This window comes from Rhincodon typus, chromosome 8 (genome assembly GCF_021869965.1).
Source record: "Rhincodon typus isolate 14 chromosome 8, sRhiTyp1.1, whole genome shotgun sequence".
Classification (NCBI taxonomy): domain Eukaryota; kingdom Metazoa; phylum Chordata; class Chondrichthyes; order Orectolobiformes; family Rhincodontidae; genus Rhincodon; species Rhincodon typus.
Genome location: NC_063339.1, coordinates 87,233,509 through 87,250,346, shown reverse-complemented (window position 1 = coordinate 87,250,346; position 16,838 = coordinate 87,233,509). Strand labels below are relative to the sequence as shown.

The 16,838-nt window shown below is 42.1% G+C and overlaps 1 pseudogene; it reads left to right on the top strand.

Annotated features, from left to right (window-relative positions):
• Positions 1-456: 456 nt before the first annotated feature.
• On the top strand, positions 457-16,378 carry LOC125483660 (annotated as a pseudogene).
• Positions 16,379-16,838: the final 460 nt, after the last annotated feature.

The window sequence follows — 16,838 nt, the reverse complement described above, 5'->3', positions numbered from 1 at the left end:
TCTAGAAATTTCCCCAAAAGTCATTCTCTGCTGTTGCTGTATTTTATCCCTGTCTTCTTTTATAAACATATAGAACCCTGCAGTGTTCTTTCATTACTCCCACATTCAAAAAAGAAAGATTTAAAAGATTGGAAGATTTATGGTCCATCCCTCACCAACCTCATCCATTCCATCCAGACCCAGAAAATATTCCCTCAAATTGTGACATGAAAAGTGATGTAAGAAACGGGTTAAATGAATCTGTTTGTTCAGTGACTCTGATTAATGTAAGCCTCCATAGATTCTAATAATCCCTGTGGAGGGTTTCCAGGTTTAATGATAAATGGGCTCCGTTCACTGTCTTATCCCACAGCAAGAGCGGGAACATAACCTGCAGCACTAACAGGCATCAGCAGCTCTAGAGAGAGGGGGTAGAGAGATCAGAACCTCAGAATATTAGACTGGAATGTTACAACAATGGATCAGAGTCTGAGAACAAAAGACTGGGATGTTACAACAATGGACAGGGGTTTGTCCCATTATGTTTGGCTTCTTTCTACATTTTATTATTGGTATACCTTATCAGAGCGGATCATGTATGTGCTTTACATTATTCAATGTTTTTATTATCCTATCCTGGCTATCGTTGGTGTCTCTGGTAAGTCACGATACAACTATTGTTTCTGTAATCATGTATGACTGCATTACTGTTCTTTTTTTTTTCATTTAATCTACACTCCTTGTTGTTCCTGCTGAGACTCTGAATCCAGATATTCACTCTATAAACCACTGTTAACTACATCAGTGAACTTGTTCATTCGCTCTCTCTACCTTTGCTTCTGTTCATGTCCTTCATAGGTCTCCATGTCGACCTACTCATTTGCAGCTGTGAACCACGATTCATTGTACAGCTGTCCTTGTTATTTAAATATTTAGAGCATTGAGGTTACTTTCTTTTTCTCTCTAAAAATTCCATTTCCTTCCTCTGGCTCCAGTCCATCCATGGCCAATATCTGAGGCTGAAACAGACCAATCACAACCGTGGTGATCTCTTTGGCCGTGAGCAGCTTCCTGATACCATACCCTGATCGTTCCTAATTTTAACTACTAACACCTCCAAAATATACTTCACTGGCTCCTCTCATCTTCTATTTGAATTATGAAATCCAGACTTAATGGTGCCAATCAATTGCTGCTGTCACTCCCAACTTCAACCTGCATAAGCAAATCTTAGTCGGTACTCCATGGTTCTCATTCAAACTCACAGTAAAATCCTATCCATCTGTTATTCCTGCGCACACTGTCCTATACTGTTATCGCATCTGGCAATGTCTTTATTTTAAGATACTCAAGAACGTAATCACATCTGTCCATGAAACTTTCCTCAGTCTCTCCCTGACGATTACTCAAGCTACTGCCAGTTGTTCATATATAAACCAATTTCCTCCATCTGTGTTCTCTTTCGAACAATGATTTTTGCATTTACCACCTAGCCCCTCCCTCCCCCGCAAACGCCCTTCCCCACCATCACACCCACCACACACAGACAAATTCCCTTGTCTTGGACTGGTGCAATGGTAACATAGAGAATAAATTCGTGGGACCCTTCTTTTCTGTCACGCACAGTATGGGCTGCAAACTTCCTTACGCCAAACAGTTATCTAGTACAAGTATAGCAGCAACATACTGGCAATTCTTTACAATGCTCCCCATGCTGTGCAGGTGGTCCAGTTTACTGAGCAATACAGTAGCATTTTCTGCACTGGTCTCTATGCTGGGCTGTCATCTTTTCCCAGTTTATGGTTTCTGGGCTGGTTCTGTGAGGCGGATTCAGAATTTGATGTAACGAACCATCTCAGTTGATCTGGTAATGCCTTTATTCAAAGTTCTCCTTGTTGCGATTTGGAACCTCTCAGGTTTAACTTCAGCAGTTAGTCCCACTCCCCTATCTTTCTCCTATGTTTCCACAACGTGTTCTCACTTAGTTCATTGGTGGTTTCTATCTTTATTGTGAATCTTTCTATGCCTCTGTATCTTTCCCTGGCTTTGGTTTTTGGCTCCAGAGTATGTTGAGTGATGGCATTGTAAATGGTGTCTGTCGAGCTGTCGTTTCATTTCCCATGTGCCCCATGAGGTCTCTCAGATAAAGGCCACCCCCTTGATGCATAATTCAAAACATACCACCTCTCACAACACACTACTGCCAAAAAAGCACAACAAAATATCGTGTGTGTACTGAGAGCAATGGAGTCTCTGGGAACATTGGGGACCATCTAAGAGATGGAGCAACACTTCTGCTGCCTGAATCACTCACAGTGTACCCTCCAGTACACACGGTGCCACTAAGTGCTGTAATTTCTCTCCATTTCAGAGGCATACTGCTTTTCGTTGACAGGTTCATATCTACCCACGTTATATTCTACCTGTCAAACTATTATCCATTGACGTGGAGAGATAGTAGGAACTGCCGACGGTGGAGAATCTGAGGCAATAAGGTGTAGAGCTGGATGAACACAGCAGGCCAAGCAGCATCAGAGGAGGAGGAAAGCTGACGTTTCGGGCCTAGACCCATTGATTTAACCTGTTTATATCCATTTGTAGACTCCACCTTCTATTGATAATTTAATTCCCTGCTTATCTTAGTATCATCACCAAACATAGTTATAATATATTTGTTCCACTCCTCCAAATCATTGATGCACTTTGTAAATGGTTGTGGACCCAGTGCCGGTCACTGCATGACTCCATCAGTTGTGATCTGTCACACTCATCAAGACTGGTTTATCCGAATGTCTGCTTCCTGTTTGATAACCAGCCCTTTCCCATTGTTGCATAGCATATTCAATGTGCTCAAAGTTTCGAAAGGCCATACGAATGAGGCGCATACTCGGCTATATTGCCCCTCGACCCTCTCTGTCATTTAATACAATCATGGCTGATCTCATCTCGGCCTCAGTTCCACTTACCTGCCCGCTCTCCATAACCCTCCATTCATTCAATATTCCCTGCATCCACTGCACTCTGGGCTAGTGAATTACGCAGAGTCACAACCGTTTGAGAGAAGTAAGTTCTCCTTAGCCCTGTTTTAAATCTGCTCTGTCTTATCCTAAAACTATGATGTCTTGTTCTAGATTAGCTCACATGAGGAAATATTCACTCTACATCAATATTGTCAATGACATTTCACATTTTACGGACCTAACTGTAACCTCGTCTCATTTTCCAAACTCCAGAGTGCTGTATAGGACTGAACTGTTCAATCTCTCTTCATAAGGTAAACCCTTCAACTCTGGTAACAATCTAGTGAAGCTCTCCTGAACTGCCTCCAATGCAACTACATCCCTCCTCAAGACAGGACACCAAAACTATACACAGTACCTCAGTTACAGTCTCGTTCATGCCATGCATATTTGCAGCAATATTTCCCTACTTTTATGCTCTATTCTTTAGAAATAAACGCTGAAATTGCACTTGCTTTTCTCATTACCTGCTGTACCTTTATAATAGCTTTCTGCAATATGTGCAAGGATATCCAGATCCCTCTGAACTTATTTACAGTGGAGTTTCTCTCCGTTTATATGGCAAGTTGCCTTTTCACTCCTCTGACCAAAATGCATAACCTCATGTTTATCTACATTTAATTTCATCTGCAACATGTTGCTCCTTTTACCTTACCTATCCATTCTCGTTTGTAAATTTCTTAAATCTTCAATACAACGTACTTCTACAACTATTTCAGTATCATATGAAGGTTTGGCTGTAGCATTTTCCTAACCCTCAAACCAGTAGTAATATAGATTGCATATAGGTGGGCTTGAGGACTGGACTCTATAGTTACTTACAAGTTGTATTTGCCAAACAGAAAATGACTTATTTATTCCAATTCTCTGCATTTTATTGGTTAGCTAATCCTGTATCCAAGCAAATAAATTATTCTTAAACGCATGCATTCTCATCATGTGGATTAATCTTTTGTGCAGCTCCTTATTAAATGCCTTCTGGAAGTACAGATATATTACATCTCCAGGGTCCCCATTATCCACCTTGCATGTCAAATCTTTAATGAGCTCGAAAAAAATCATTCAGACACGATTTATTCTTCATTAAGCCATACAGACTTTGATGGGTATTGGCTTGACATTGCAAATATCTTGTTATTAATTGCTTAATAGTAGGTTCTAAGTATTTGTCTTAATTTTCTCACTATATTTTATTGCCGAGTGAGGATGATTGATCTAAGTTCTTCCCTTTCTATAAACTCTACATTCCTTTCCAATTCCTGTGAAATGGGCACATTGCTATGAAGATCTAGTCTGATTGCTCTGTGGGTGATTGGATAGACTCGTTCTCTTCCTGGTTTACAAACTCGATGGTCTTTGTGTCCTCCTGGTGTTCTTACATTATAGTCTCGATGGCCTGAACGTTCTGCTCCAGTTCTTGAGCAAGACGCTCAATGTCTGCTTATCCTCCTCTCGTTGCAGTTTGAGAGACTTGTGGGATTGTGGAATCTTCCTGCTTCTATGTGACCATTTGAAGGGCCGAAGGGCCTCCTCGTGTTTCTTTATAACAAACATGAAATACTGAACGGTCTCCTCCTGCGTCTCTGAAATGGGATCGAAGGAGTGATTGGCCTTTTCCTGTTCCGATACAACAGACACGTGGCTGAATTAACTCGTCTTTTCCCAGAAAAGCCTCAAATACTTTGTATCCTTCACCAGCGCCCGTGCAACAGGCTCGATGTGTTGAATGGCGTCCTTTTACTCAAGTGTAAAAAGCTCTAGTCACTTTGTGCCCTCTTCTTTTTCTAGTGATACAGACTTGAGGTGACTGGATGGACTCATCCTGTTGCTGTGTCACAGGACGCTGGTGCTGCATAGTCTATTCTGGGACTGGTGCTATTAGCCCGAGGGGCTAATTGGTTTCCTCCTGTTCCTCCTGTATATCAGGCTCCAGGGGCTGAAGAGTGTCGTCCTGTTCGGGTGTAACATGGTCGAAGATTGAATATATCTCTCCTGTTCCTGTGTAACAGCCTCCACAAGAGAAATAGATCCCACCATTTGCTGTATAATTGGCTTCTGCTACTGACTCCTTCTGGTCTTCTATGTAAAATAGCATCGTCTTTCATTCTTGTGAACTCCAAAGGGTATGAGATCACTTTGCTCATCCTTTCCTCATAAGTTAACATCTTAATTGCAGGAATCAGCTGAGGGAACGATCTCAGAACTGCTTTCAATGCAGTAAAATCAGTGAGGAGACTAAGTTTGTACACACTACTCCAGACGTGATTTCACTCAGATCCTGTGCAACACTTTACCAGCCTGCTGTAAAGTTTTCACCCAGATTTGAGCAGTCTCTGCTATCTAGAGCAACGTACAGCATTGTTCAAGGATAATTCTCCTTCTCCATCCAATCAGCATAACAGGATATCTGGTGAAAATGCCACAATGACGCTTGAGAAGAACGAATAAGATGTGGCGAGATGATCTCAACGTCGAGACAGACCCCACCAAACATCTTGCCTGTATCTACCATTAATCTCAACAGAGCCCACGTTGCACAGATTCCAATGAAACTGGTAAGGTGCAGCTTAAAAGACAGTAAGGAAAAGCAAACATCGAGGGGAACTGTACATCAGATCCAAAAATGTAGTACAAATGTTGGGCATATTATAAAACAGGAAAATAATTGTTCAGGTTAGTTGGTACCGCAGTAATTTAGGGACGAATTCAAGTTGCATCTAAACTGTGTTAACCCAAGTGAATGCTAATGCTGGGAAAAATAGATTTCAAGAGTTGTATGAGACGGTTTGCTTTAACAAAATGTTTTTGCACCAAGCTAGAGATCAGGTTATTTTTTAAGTTGCATGATCAAAAGAGCAAATTGAAAACCTTGCTGAAAAGGTGCTTTTGGATCATAATATATTGAACTTTATTTGATTTCTGAATGCAAAACCTTTTGAAAAAAAATACTGTTATATACCTGAGTCATGCAAGCCTTGAAGATGTGAGGGCAAGTTGCTTCAGTGAATTGTTAAAGTACATGAAAAAGATTTGATGGAAGAAAGGTAATGTCTGCTGTTTATAGAAACACTGTAAGGTGTACAATATACATTCATTCCCCAAGGGGCAAACAGCAAAGGGAAATGACAGGGAAACTACACAGCTACATTGTGTCTATCTTCATGGAGAAAGATCCAGAAAATCTCCCAGAAATGCCAAGTTACCATGGAACTTGTGTAACTAAGACAAAAAGAAATCATATCAGTCACGAGGTAGTATATGAATACATAGCTGAATTGAGCATTGATAAGTCTGACGGACCAGATATACATCATACCAGAATTTCTAATGAAGCAGCAATAGACATGTTGATTGCTTTGGTGATCATTATACTATTTTCCTATGCATTCTGCAAAGGAAGGAAGCCCTTCTGAATAACTGGAAGTGTATTAAAGAAATCCGATCATTTAAAAAAGAGGAAGAATGGAAAACCACAGGGCCGTTAACTTTTCATCCACAGTAGGGAATCTGTTGGAGTCTATTATAGCAGATGCAGTGTTGGATGTTTAGAAATGAATAGCAAAATTGAAGAGAATCGTAACATATTTCTGAAAGGACCATCATAACTGACAAGCTTTCTGAAGATTTTTGAAGGTGTTCCCTGCAGACGTAGCCAATGACGAACCAGTGGATGTGTTATAGTTGGATATTTAGGGGGATTTTTTTAAGAACTCACACTGTGATGGTAAAAGTCAAGTTTATCTTCATTTGAAGGAAATCAGAACATAGAAGTAAAGACAACCTGAGCTGTTGCAGACAGTGATGATGAGACTGTACGTGGAGTATTGTGTATAGCTTTGGTGCCACAATCTAAGAAAGAATATACAAATATACTGGTTATATACCTGAATATATTAGTGCAATGGGCATTCTCCAGATTAATCCTTCAAAGATTGTCTAATGACGAAACTCGGCCTGTGATCTCTAGAGTTTCAAAGATTGAGAGGTTATTGCAATGAAACTTCGAAAATTCACACAGAGAGGACTGGTTAACACAGGGGCACGGAAAAGTGCTGGCAGGCAAGATTGGGGAGAATCCCAAGATATTCCACAAATACATCAAGTGGACCACAATTACCAGGTATCAAATAGGAACCAATAGAAATCGAGGGGGCAATCTGTGCATGAAGCTGGAGAACATTGATAGACTTTTACATGAATGCTTTGGATCTGTTTTACTTGGAAGAAGGAAGATGCAAGTACAGAATTTGAGAAGATGGACTGTGTAGCTCTAGAGCAGATTGATATAAGATGCGAGCAGTGATTGATCGTTTTGGGTGGTAAAATTCCAGAGGTCCAGATGAGCTATATCACAGGTTGCTGTTGGAGACAAGGGAAGGAAGAGCCTGACCTAAATTTTTAAGTCGAATCTCACCACAGGAGTGATGCCAGAGGACTGGAAAATAGTTAATGTGGTTCCCCTTTACGGGACGGGTGTAGGAGATAGACCAGGGAACTGTAGACCAGTTTCTGAAGAAGGGTCCAGACCCGAAACGTCAGCTTTCCTGCTCCTCTGATGCTGCTTGGCCTGCTGTGTTCATCCAGCTCTACACTTTGTTATCCTAGTATCAGATCAGTGTTAGACAAACTATTGGAGAAAATAAGGAAGAAGAAAATCGATCTCAATTTTGAGAGGCATAATTTGATCAGGGATAGTCAGCAAGACTTTATCAGAGGAGAGTCATATCAAACGAATTTGAGTGAAGATTTTAAGGAGGTAGTTGAGATAAGTTTTCAGTAAGGCCTTTAACAATGTTTCACATGGGAAACTGACAAAGAAAGTACAATCTCAAGGTATCAAGTATAACGTGGCAAGTTGCGTCCAAAATTAACTTAGCGGCAAGAACACAGTGGGTAATGTTAGAAGGTTATTTGTGTGACTGGAGACCCGTGTGCTGTGGTATACTACAGGAATCAGTGTTTTGTCCTTTATTATTTGTGGTATTCATAAATGATGTAGATGTGAATGTTGGGGGGGGGGGGAGAGGGTGGGATTTGGTGAGTGCAATAAGTAAGTTGTTTTTGACACAATGGTTGGCCGGGTGGTTGGCACTGAGGATGAAGATCTTATGTTATAGGGCGAGATTGCTGAGATGGTCAGATAAGCAGATCAATAACAGAACGAGTTTAACCCTGAAATGATGTACTTTGGAAGAAGTAACCAGGCAGAGGAGTACTCAATGAATTGCCACACAATAGGGAGATCAGAAGGTGCTTCTTCACAGGTACGTGAATGAGACTGGACAGGTTGGTTGGCAGTGAGGATGAAGGTCTTATGTTACAGGACGAGATTGATGAGATGGTCAGATAGGCAGATCAATAACAGAACAAATTTAACCCTGAGATGATGTACTTTGGAAGAAGTAACCAGGCAGGGGAGTACTCAATGAATTGCCGCACACTAGGGAGATCAGAAGGTGCTTCTTCACAGGTACGTGAATGAGAATGGACAGGTTAGTAGGCTAGTTAATAAAGCATAGGCGATCATAAGCATAAACATAACCTTTATTCGTCAAGGCATAAGAAATATACAGGACTTTGGTTCGGCAAGTTGGAATACTGTGTGTAGTTCTGTGTGCCAATTACAGGACGGATGCGATTGCTCTGGAGGGGGTGCAGAGGAGATTCACCTCTGCACTGGTCCAATGGTATTATGGCTGGACTGTTACTCCAGCAGACCCAAGGTATAACCTAGTGATCTGTGTTCGAATCTTGCCAAGGCAGCTGGCGGAATTTGAATTCAATAAATATCCTGAATTAAAAGTTTACTGAGGACCATGAATCCATTGCTGGGAAAACCCTTCTGGCTCCCTGATGTCTTTTGGAGAAGAAACAGCCATCTTTACCTGGTTTGGCCTACATGTGACTCCAGACCCGCAGCAATGTGATTGACTCATAACTGCCCTCTGTGTAATTAGGAATGAGTAAGAAATGCCGGCCTAACCAGCGACACCCTCATTCCATGAATAAATAAAGGAGAACGAAGGAGAGGTTGGATAAGCTTGGATTGCTTGCTTCGGAGCAGAGAAGGCTGAGGAGGACGTAATTCAGAAGTATGAGATTACGTGGGGCGTCGACAGGGTTGATAGAAAGCAGCATTTTAGCCAAAGGGCCAAGAACAAGGGAGCATTCTGCATTTTCTTTTCATTTGTGGGATGTGGGCATCCCTGGCTGGCCAGCATTTCTTGCCCATCCCTAATTGCCCTTGTGAAGGTGGTGGTGAGCGGCCTTCTTGGAGCGTTGCAGTCCATCAGCTGTAGGTTGACTCACAATGCCATTAGAGAGGGAATTCCAGGATTTTGACCCAGCGACAGTGAAGGAACGGCGATATATTTCCAAGTCAGGATGGTACGTGGCTTGGAAGGGAATTTGGAGTTAGTGGTGCTTCCAGATAAATGTGGTCGTGGTTTTGGGAGGTACTGCATGAGGATCTTTGGTGAATATCTGCAGGTTTAAATATTTTAAGAGTATGAAAAAAAGCACCGTGTACCTTGAAAAGAATCCATCAGTCCTGAGCCAGCTCATCACCATTAATGACGCCTGTGCCATTATTCCTCTGCCACCGCTTCACCACCATCCATTCTGGACCCAACCAAAACTGAAGTCGTCGATGCTCAGGCGCAATCTTTGCCATTGATCTGGTGCTCTTCTGTCACTGCCTCGTGGCCTCCTGCACCAGACCCACGAATGTCACAGTCGCATCTCTCACCACTGAAACATTCTCCTCGATGTGGCCATGATACCCTTCCACTGTTGCTTCGCCGTCGCCAGTGTTTGACTAACGAACAATAAGATCACTGATCCTCAGGTGCCATCTTTCGCCGCTCGGCCTATCAACCAACATGGCCTCTGCCGACGTAGCAGTTGCCGATTCCAGGTTGTGTACTTGCTTCAGAAAACTAAGTGGGGACTCAATCTCCTCCGCCCTGGTCCCGTTCAAGGTCCACACACTGGTCTTTTGTTGCAGTTCATGCCGTCCAAGCTCTGGACAAGGTAGGCAAGGTAAAAACAGAAAAGAGACTGGAAAAAAATAGGAAAAAGAAAAGCATTCAGAGCGGATGAGCTCCGGCACAGGAGCCGTATTGCGCCGCCATCTTGGACCAGAAGGACCGGAATAAAATGTTTTTTTTTGGTAATGGAAGGCTCGCAAAGGCCGGTGCTTGGGCCCCAGCTACTGACAATACATGTCAAAAATTTGGTTAAGGGAATGAAATGCAATATTTCCAAGTCAGCTGACGGCACTTTGTTGGATTGTGAGGTGTGAAGAGGATGTGAAAAAGCTCCAGGTGATAAAGACAAATGGAGTGAATGGGCTAAAATGTGGCAGACGAAGGGCAACATCGATAGTTGTGACGTCATGCAGTTTGGTGGAAAAATAGAACGGCAGTCTACCATTTGAAAAAGAGTTGATTCAAAAATGTTGATCTTTAAAGGAACTTATACTCATCATTTTGTTGTTTCCTTCTGCGCAGACCTCCGAAGTCCTTGCAGGCCAGCGACTTCTGAAGCCAGAAGTTAATACTAGGAATGCCATTGGTGCGCCAGTCTGTGAAAATCGACACGCAAAGTGGGCAGGGAAAACTTTGAAAAGGATTGTGATCTCCTTGTACACCAGACAATGAAAGCAATATTGCAGGAAGAGAAAGCAGTTGGAAAGATAAATGGCATGCTGACCTTCTTTTCAAGGAGATTTGAGTGTAGGAGTAAGATTGTCTTGCCACAGCTATGAGAAGCCTTGATGAGAGTTAATCTCGAACATTGTGCAGCATTGAACGCAGTTTTGGTCTGCAACCTAACCAAGGGCAAACCTGTTTTGAGGAAGGATCACCGGACCCAAAACGTTAACTCTGTTTTCTCCTTCACAGATGCTGCCAGACCTGCTGAGCTTTTCCAGCAACTTTGTTTTCGTTCAAGGACAAACCTGACTTTGAGGGAGTGCAGCGATGGCTAGCCAGAATGATTTCTGAGATGAAAGGCTTGTTGTGTGAGTAGAGTTCAAGTCGACTGGGCCTGTATTCCAAAACCTTTAGGAATGTGAATGGAGATATCAGTGAAACATATAAAACTTTGTCACGGTGAGACAGATTGGAAGTAGGGATAATTGTTGGGACGTCTCAAACGAGGGTCCCCAGAATTAGCTACAGGGAGGCCACTCTGTGTAGAGATGAGAATTAGTGTCTGCACTCAGAGATTGGTAAACTTGGGGAAGTTTCTGCCACATTAGGCTATGGAAATCAAGACACTGAATATAAATAAGGACTTCTAGACACTAAAGGGACGGAGAGGGAGGAGGAGTATGATATGAAAATAGCGGATCAATAATCATTACATTGAATTTTGAAGCAAAATCGATGAACAGAAGGGACTACTGCAATTCTTATTTTATTTTTTTTTTCCAATGGTTAATCAGATTTAGGGATATGTATATTGTGTGTGAAAGTGCATTGAAGAGATGTTCGATCATGAACTAGAAAAGGCGGCGGCTCAATAGGGTTGACTGGCCTACTCCTTTCCAAATGTTTCCGTGTAGTCTGTGGGAAAGCTCTGTAAATGTTGTCGCAAGCTTTCAGATGTTAGAAAGGAGATCTCTAAAGGGTCGACAGGGCTGCGTTTCCCATTCCTTTTCTGATACCGAGGCTGGTGCTGGGTGTCCTCTCTGGTTACATCCTTTAAGACCAGAAAGCAGTTTGATACAATTGAATGTTTTGCTTGGCCGTTTCAGAGTCCATTGAAGAGTTCATCACTTTCCTATGTGTCCGGAGTCACTTTTAGGCCAGGCTAGGAAAGCACGGTCGATCTGCTTCCTGAATGTACACTGGTGAACCAAATTGGTGCTTACAATTGATATTGGCTTTAAGGTCACTATTACTGAAAAAAAATGCAAATATTTCATTAATTCTTTTTAACTTCCACCAGCAGCGAGAGCTTTCGTACTGTCATGATTAGTAATCCAGTGACGTTTCCGCAACAGCACCATCTCCACACGGGAACCTATCGGATTCCACAATGAGCAGGTTATTTCTGTGCTGCTTGACAGCTCCGTTAAAAAGAACTTTCGCCAATTTGACTATCGTGATGAGACTAGGGGCGTGGCAATTGGTCAGATAGCAGTTATTCTCCACTCAGGGGACTGGACATAGTTGAGTAATTTTTCACATTGCTAGGTCAATGTCAGAGTTGGAGGGGAATGAAGCAGCTTCGTCAGGGATATGGCTTGTTGTGCAGTGCAAGTCTTCAGTCCTAATGCAGAAAGATGCCAGGGCCCATTGCCTTTGTCATATCTACTTTGTTCAGCTGTTTCTTAATGTCACTTGCAGCGAATCGAATTCGTTGAAGATTGGCATCTGTGATTCTGTGGGCATCATGAAGAGGGTGAGGTGAATCATTCACTCAACACTTCCGGCTGTGCATGTAGCAGATACTACATTCTTGTCTTTTGCACTGTTATGAAGGGCTGTTCCATTATGTAGGATAGGCATATTTGTGGAGCCTTCTCCTTCAGTGAGGTTTTCCTTTAGCGTCCATCACAATTTATGACTGGATGTTGCAAGACTGCAGTTCTGAGATCTGATCCGTTGGTCTTGGGATCATTTCGCCCTGTGTATCAGCTGTCAGTTCTGCTGTTTGGAATATAAACAGCCAAGTGCGGTAGTTTTAACTGGTTGTCGTCAGTTTTAAGTGCCCATGGTTCTCACCCTGGCCTGTTCACTTTCATTTGTCACTCATACAAAAAAATCGGTTTGATGTTAATGGTAGACTGAGAAATTATCCTGTCCAAAATATTATAGGTTTTGGTTAACTACAATTCTACGTCTGCTGCTGTTGTATTCTACAGCACCACATGAAAGCACAGGGTTGAGTTACAGTACCTGCAATGCTATTCTGCTCCCTTTCCCACAGTTCACACCAAGACCCATTCACCAATCATCCCTGCACTGAGTGAACTACTCTGGTTTCTGATGTGGTAACACTTCCATTTTAATATTGCAATTCTTCTGAGCGTCTCCCATGGTGTCATGCCTCCAATTTGTCACATTTTTAATACCTGAACAGAGGTGTTGGAGGGGAAACGGGAAATAGATGATGTGGTGGCTCAATGCAAAAGACAACAGGCTTTCCACTGCAGTGAAAGAGAAACAGATGTAACATGTGTGTAAATTAACGTGTGAGTGGTGAAAATAGATTCTCACTATTGAGTGCAAGATAATCAAAACACAAAAAAACACAAGGTCATAGAGAGACCGGAAGGGAGAATATATGAAAAATGAAGAACAATTACAATAAGTTCAGGCTGTGAAATCATTGAATTGAATATTAAACCCTACAAACTATAAAGTACCAAATCATGATGTGTTATTCGAGCTTGGCTTGTGCTTCTTTGGAACATTGCAGCAGTCCAGGACCGAAATGATGTCATGAGAACAAGACAGTTTATTGAAATAGGAAGCAATTAGAAGGTCAGAGTTATTCTTACAGACAGAGTGGTAGTGTTCCTCAAAACATTCTGTCTTTGGTCTGTACAATGGAAAGGAGACTGCATTTTGAGCAGCAATGAGAATAGACTGGATTGGAAGAGTAAAAGTGAAATGCTGTTTCCCTTGGAAGGTGTATTTGGTGCCTTGGACTTTGAGAGCGGAAGAGGTGAATGGTCAAGTGTAGCAACTTCTGCAATTGTATGGGTAGGTGCCATGGCGGGGTTGGGGAAGTGTTTAGGATAGTGGAGAGTTTCACAGAGGGAACAGTGCCTGTCAATTGCTGACAGTGGACGGGGTATGGAGGGGAAGATGTGTTTAGTCATTCTGTCTTACTGGAAGTGGCGGAGGATGATTCTTTGAAACTGGAAACTTGTGTATTGAAATGCAAGGACAAAGGGATTTCTATTATTCTTCTGGAAAGAAAGCAAAAGGGGTTAGGGCAGAAGCGTACAAGATGGGACAGTCATAGGTAAAAGGCCTGACCAAAAGAGTTAAGAGGTGTTAATCTCTCAATGGAGGAAAAGGAGTACATGTTGGAAGCTTTCTATTTGAATATGGCATAATTGGAACAGAACTGACAGAGAGAAACTAGGAGAAGAGAGTCACTCTCAGCTACACTCGGAAGTTCTCATTGACGGATTGAAAAGAACCAAGCATTTCAAGTGCGGATGTTTGTCTGACATTTTGTCGAAATCGGGATGTGAAAATACACCCAAGGGAAGGTCAGTGAATGTTCAGAGGGCAGACACTTAAGGAGGCATTTCGTAATGCTCAGGAATGATTGATTCTGGTCAAAAAGAAGGGTTCGGTTAGAAAATGAACAACGCATGTTTCACAAAGGCTATCAAGGAGAATATTCAATCACAAAATAAAGAATGCAAATTGATTACAACTAGTGTAGATTTTAGGACGCTTATTTTCGGAACCAGAAGCAGACAATATAAAGGGAAAGAAGGAAGAAAAATATTATGGAAGTAAATTGGTAAGAAATATGAAAACAAGCAGCAGGAGCTTTTTCGTATATATATAAAACATTATTCGAGGTGTGTGTGACTCTTGGAAGAAAGAACGTCATGAAATCTTATGTGGAACACTTGGAGGATGCGACTGGGGAACTAATTATGGGAAATGGTGAACTGGCAGATAATTTAAACCAGTATTTTGTATCGATCCTCACAAGAGATGACAGTGTAAGCATTTTACAGATATATGCAAGATGGCAATGGGAAGGAAGTTCTTGAATTATCTCTAACACGAGGGACAAGGCGCTTAATAAGCAAATAAGATGAAGGCCTACTTCTGTCTACCTCTCACTTTAAACAGAGGTTCTACATTAGCTATTTCCCACCTTCCCTCTCTCTACCCCGAGTGCCTGTTTTATTTCTTGGGATGAATTTCTGCTCTGCCTCCCGAATTACAACCAGAAATTCCAAAAATCGCTACTTCATTTCCTTCCCTGCTCATCTCTCCTTCCATTCATCTCTGGCCAGCTCCTCTGTCATGTCTTTGTCGCTACTTTTCGTTAACAGTACAATTAAATCTGATTCTAGCTTTTCCCTCTCAAACTGCAGAGTGACAGTGATTATATTGTTGTCACTGTCTCTTAGGGGCTCCTTTGCCTTCAACTCCCGAAACAAATCCGCCTCATTACACATTATCAAATCCAGAGTTGCCTGTTCCCTGGCGGGCTCTACCACAAGTCCAAAAAAAGTTTTGTTCACATTCCACAAATTCCTGCTCTTGATTGGTAGAGTGTAACGGAATATTCTAGAATCCATTTGTGTTACATTATATTTTTGGAAGTAATTCAGACCTTCCCATTTGTCATTTCAGCTCCAATTACATCGACAAATCTCTGAGTACAGTGACACATTTGAAACTCTCACTCTGTCCTCAATCAAACTAGTAACTTTGCCTCAAGGCTGTTGTTTAATTTGTTTGTTTACCTTCCTCACAGTCAACGTAGTGACGATCTTTGTCCTGCTTTGTAAAGATTGTGGATTGTCTACATGCGCCATTCATTATTTGGTGGCTATGGCAATGGCGGATCTACTGGTCATTATCCTTGACCTGATATTGAGACAAATTCCGATTGTTTACCATGAACACTTTTATTTCCTCTATTCCATCCCTGTGTGTAATATCCACGCCGTCCTGCTTTATGTAGCCACTGACTGTTCTGTCTGGTTCACGGTCACTTTCACCTTTGATCGATTTGTGGCCATTTGTTGCCAGAAGCTGAAAAGCAAATATTGCAGTGAGAAAATGGCGGCTGTGGTTCTGGGAACAGTGACTGTGCTGAGCTGTTTAAAGAACATTTCCTGATATTTTATGCTCACAGCTCTGTATCGGCGGATGAACTTTCCCTGGTTTTGCGATGCAACAATCGATATTCATTACTCTCGTGTCTGGGTCACAATGGAGTTCGCCCATTACATTCTAACCCCGACTCTCCCATTTCTCCTGATTCTGTTCCTCAATGTTTTCACCGTCAGACACATTTTAGTGACCAGCAGAGCCCGCAGGAGACTCCGGGCTCACACCAGTGGGCATGTTCAGTGTGACACAGAAATGCAAAATCGGAAAAAGTCCATTATTTTACTGTTTACGATCTCGGCCAATTTCATCCTGTTATGGTCAACGATAATGGTGTATTCTATATGGAACCGGATGCGGTATTTGGGGTTTAACTCTGTGTCTCTAGGTGCTTTTGTGCGGGAATTAGGTTTCATGCTGCAGCTGCTCAGTTGCTGCACAAACACTGCGATTTATGTGGTCACCCAGACTAAGTTCAGACAGCAGCTCAAGAATATACTGAAATATCCCTTTACCCAAATTCATCAATCAATCAAGTTCAGTCATTAATCAATCTATCCAGAAGTTTAATCATTTCAAGACAAATATTCAACAATGACGCAGCCTGTCCCTTTGTTAACAGATTGAGGGTGGTGCTGGTTAGTGCAGGGGGTTACAGGGACACATTTCATTGTTTCTCTAAAGTCAGGGGCCAGTGAGAAGAGGCACCATGCCAAAGACTGAATCTGTAACTTCAATTTGTCAATAAGAAAAATGTATGTTTTTTTTTAAAGCGCCGATTAACAGAGGTTTCTAATTGTTTTGTCTTTGTGCTGCAGAAGCTGACCTGGAGAGACACAGACTTGGCCCTAAGTTCTGGTCTTTAGTGAAGGACAGGGGAATGGGGCTGGCCTCAGGAGTTGGTTTTAAATTACTCTGTGCTTGTTTTCACCTCTGGATCTGGACTCAGCGGAATTAATCTCTGTCCCTTGCTCCCGTTCTCTCTATGTCTCCCTCCCACCCTCACAAT